This window comes from Medicago sativa, chromosome 6 (genome assembly GCF_051527215.1).
Source record: "Medicago sativa cultivar Bolivia chromosome 6, Bolivia_mono, whole genome shotgun sequence".
In the NCBI taxonomy this organism is placed as follows: Eukaryota; Viridiplantae; Streptophyta; class Magnoliopsida; order Fabales; family Fabaceae; genus Medicago; species Medicago sativa.
In genome coordinates this window covers 9296767-9301532 of record NC_140754.1, presented here as the reverse complement: position 1 = coordinate 9301532, position 4766 = coordinate 9296767, and the positions used below count along the sequence as shown (strand labels likewise).

The 4766-nt window shown below is 31.1% G+C and overlaps 1 pseudogene; it reads left to right on the top strand.

The window, feature by feature from the left end:
* The first annotated feature begins 223 nt into the window (after window positions 1–223).
* On the top strand, window positions 224–1238 carry LOC146912626 (UDP-glucose 6-dehydrogenase 1-like; annotated as a pseudogene).
* Window positions 1239–4766: the final 3528 nt, after the last annotated feature.

Below are 4766 nucleotides of genomic sequence, written 5' to 3'. Positions count from 1 at the left end.
GAAATTTTGGGGTGAGCTAAGCTACATTGACCCACCGTTGATACTTTAGCCTTGTTTTATGCTTCTTTATAATGTAGTTTACCTCTACAAGCTTCTCAAACTTTCGATGTGGGACAATCTAGCGTTACAAATAGAGTGAAGTTCATTTTTTGTGATAAAGCACTAATCACTACTATTACGAATAAAATGTTTGCAATCTTTTGAGTATCGGGACTAACTATCAAAATCGCTGGATGCATCCTGGACCAATGATCAACTTCCTATCTATTAGCAGTTGTTTTAAAGCAATGTCGCGGTAAAAAGTTTTTCTTCAGCACTGATGTTGATAAACATGTCTATAAAGCTGGCATCCTAACAACGCGCCACGAAAACTCATGGCCTTGGAGTTGACAAAGCTGCAGATTTGAATTATTGGGAGAGCGCGGCTCGGATGATAGCCAATGTTTCCAAGTCCAACAAAATTGTTGTGGAGAAATCATTTGTTCTTGTCAAAACTGTTGAAGCTACATAGAAAATTATGACATAAAATGCCAAAGGTATCAAATTTCAGATTCTGTGGAGTCCTGAATGCTTTGCTGAAGAAACATCATTTCAATCTAGGCAGAGTTCTCAATGGAGGCAGGGAAACCCGGAAGGCAAAAAAGTGATTCAAACATCAAAAAACGTTTACTCTCGATGGAATCCTGAGAGAAAAATCTTGACAACAAATATTTGGTCAGCTGAACTTTCTAATTTAGCAGCTAATGCTTTCTTAACTCAAAGAATTTCATTTATAATATTTGGTCAGCTGAACTTTCTTAATCAACAAATATTCGTGTTATTTCCAGAGGGCCTGTTTGAATTAGTTTTCAAAAACTCTTTTTTAGTTTTTAAATACTGAAAAACAAAAAATTTGTTTGAAGCATCAATTTTCAAAAAGCAATTTTGAAAACTAATTTTCATTATCGGTTTTTAAAAACTATAAAATGAAAAGAACTAAAACATGTTTTGCTTTTTAATTTTTAGTTTTCAAAACAGAAAACACGGAGAAAACTACACTTTTCATTAATGGCAATTGTTGTAATTATATTGAAGTTGTACAAATATTTCCCAATTATAGTTTCCAATTATTTTTTTTTTGAGGAAAATTATAGTTTCCAATTATTAATTGCACTTAGTTAAGGGAACGAAAATGTTAACCTATGATTCAAGGATAAGTTCACGTGATTGGCATCGAGAACAACATTCTCAACTTTTTGTATTTGTATTTTTCCAACTTGATTTTTTTTTCGATTTTTAAACCTTTAAGTATTGATATTTAACTGAATTATTTTATTATTGGAAATCTTAATTTTATTTTTAAACTTGATTTATAATTATTAATTTGTCTAGTCAAATGTGGATAATCTAAACTAGCATGGAGTCGCGAAGCAATGGAACATTACGCAAAGTCATTTGAATTATATGACCATATCAAACGGTCATACAGATAACATGTCAAGTAAGGCGTAACCGTCTAACCGTCTATATAACGGACACTTATATGAGTGAAATCAGACTCAAATAGCTTAATCATGTGTCATATTCGAGAAAAAACCGTCTAAATTTATTGATAATAAAAAAGAAATCAATGTATTAAACTTTTCTTAGGAACTCATTTGTAATTATTAAATTATTTTTTTAGAAAAAAAAAACATTCATTTTTAAATATATGTATCAAACAATTTTTTTAATTTTTAGAGTTTAAAATACATTCTAAAAGCTGTAAGAAAAATAAATTCAAAAATCAAATTTATCAAACAAGTCTTCTCAAATTCTCATTTCAAAAACAGTTTTTAAAAAAGAATTACCAAACACGTTTTTTTAAATGTTTCTTCTTTAAAACAGTTTCAGAAAATTGGTTTTAAAAATAGATTTTGAAAACTAAAAAACAAAACACAACCAAACAGGCCCTAAGTTCTTTTATACCTCCAAAAAACCGAACCTACTTCTAACAAGGATCAAAATGACCTTATATATAAGGATCAAAAAGACCTTACAAAAAATGAACCCATTTTTTTTTTTTTGAAGATCATAAAAGCACTTAATGACTAATAGTCTTTTCTGCATACTGAAATGCATCACAATTTTGGATAATTTTGGATGTCTTTAATTTTCTTGCACGCTTTATTATTTATAATGGTGGTCTACTTTCTAAGCTTCTGAAACATCCGATGTGGGACAACCTCTATCACTCTACAGTTTCACAAAGCAAAGCATAAATACTAATAGATTGAAATTCTAAAATAAAGGCTGGCGACCACGATCTGTGCTGCGATATAACAACTTTTGGTGTTGCTGAAATCTTTGGTCAGCTGAACATTCTAAGTTAGCGGTTAATGCTTTATTAGCTCAAAGAATTTCATCTGTCAATGCAATTGTTAACCAAGTTTCCTAGGCTGTCGGTACAACTGATACAGGAATCGGACCAAATTTGCAAGTGTTGGTTTTGGCGATTCTTGCTTCGAAGAAGATATATTGAACTTGGTTTACATTTGTGAGTATATGCCTGCTATGCCTTAAAACATTACTTCATTCATTTTGAAGTCAAAAGTTGAGGCTCAAAGATGGATTCACTTTTATTAATATGTTCTTTCCTCACAATTCTACTTGATGTTTCCTTGTAATGCAATTCAATACCGTTTCGTTGTTATGTTTAAAAGACTATCTTTTTGTATTTAATTGACATGTTACTTTTCAATTTCATGATAACTACTTTCTGTTGCAAGGAATTAGATAATACTAGGGAGTAATAAACATACATATGTTATAGTATGGTACTTAGTGTTCAATATGGACATTCTTGTCCATTTCTGCACCCATGTATCATTTGCAATTGTTAATGACAAAAGTAACATGTATGATTCCCTTCAAAAAAAAAAAAAAGTAACATGTATGATTATAATTATATTTTACTGATCCATTTGAACACCATTTTGGATAGGTTAGAACATAACAAATGGTGATTTATTGCATTGGTGCTGGATATATGGGAGGTCTAATAATGACAGTCATTCCTTTAAAGTGTCCATCAATCGAAGTAGCGTCGTTGATAGCTTGCAGCGTGGAACAAGGATCAACTTCCCATCTAAAAACCGTTCTTGGTGCTGTAGAAAAGCACTGTAGTTTATTTATAAAGTTTACACTATCTTGATCCCCAATATCAAGGTGCATTAATTAATTTGGAAAGAAAATGTACATATCAAAAGGATTGGAAGAAGTTTTAAACTAGTTTTTAATTTTTCTGGAAAAATCTAAATTTCTTTTAGACTTTTTCAAAAGAACTAATTGCTACCAAAATCGATTCCCTAAAAGTAAAAAACTAATAAATACTTTTTTATGAGGGGAAAAAAACTATTAGATATTAGGAATTTCTTATCGCTTGGAAAAAAATGAATCTTCTTTTCAAGAGAATAGAAGCTGCTAATGCCCAGTAGTCTTTTAAACATTGGAATTAAAATGCCCTACGTTCATCTATTCTTTGATAATGTCTTGAGCACTTTATTTATAAGGGTAGCTTTTTTGAAGGAATTTATAAGGGTAGCTTATCATCGTATGCTTCTCAAACGTCCAATGTGGGACAACCATATCACTTTCTTTTTTTAAAACTATGTTTGTGTTTAGAAGGAAATATTATGTTTGATTAAGTTAATTTTTATTGATGATATTAACATTTTTTTATCATTTATTTTGTTATTTTTTAACTAAATTATTTTTATTCATAGTGTATCAATAATTATATTAGAACATACAATGAACAATAATAGTGTAGCCATTATGTATATTGTCACCATGTAGATAATACTTTGAGAATTGTTATTTACAGCGTATCCGGACTCGTACCACGTACAAAAGATAATTAAGAACCAAGCGACTATGAGTCATCTTGTAGTCGTTGAAGCTTTTCACCTAATCGTTATCCATGATTGCATGTGTTATATATATCTCGAGTATGATTTTTTTGTTTTGTTGTTGTAATTGTTTTGTGATTCTAGAAGAAGAGGAGCAAATTATTTAAGAGTTCTGAATAATGGTCTATGACCGTGATCTGTGTCGTGGCATAACGGTTTTTGATGTTGCTAAAACTGCAATGCGATCACAATTGAGGCGGCATCAGCCGTGACATAACGGTTTTTTTATGACCATCATCTGAGTCGTGAAACTACAATGTGATCACTATTAAGGCGGCATCAGCCACATTTGATTACAATTATCCACAATAATAAGGATCAAAATGTGACCAAAACTTCACTGTGACTGTAATTTAAAACGATCAAAATAGCTTTCGTTGGATAATTGTATTTACTGATACATTTTAACACTAGTGTGGATATGTTAGGAAAGAAAAAAAATGGTGAAGATTTGCTGCATTGATGCTGGATATGTAGGGGGTCCAACAATGGCAGTCATATTGCATCAAGATGTCCATCCATTCAAGTAGATGTCGTCGATATCTCATAATTGTTGTTGATTAATTGGGATCATCATATGCATTTGCAGTCACCTACTCCTTCAAATGAGAAGAATGTGAGTGTGGTTTGGGATGTTTATGAGGCAACAAAATATGCAGATGATGTTTATTCAATTGGTAAGCCACTTCATCCTTGGGTTAAAGCACTACAAAAATACATCCTTTCTTTGACTAAATAATACATCATGTGAACTGATTGAAGGATTTTTTTTTTCCTTTCTTTAACTAAATAATACATCATGTGAACTGATTGAAGGATTCCTGATGAAGTAGTTAG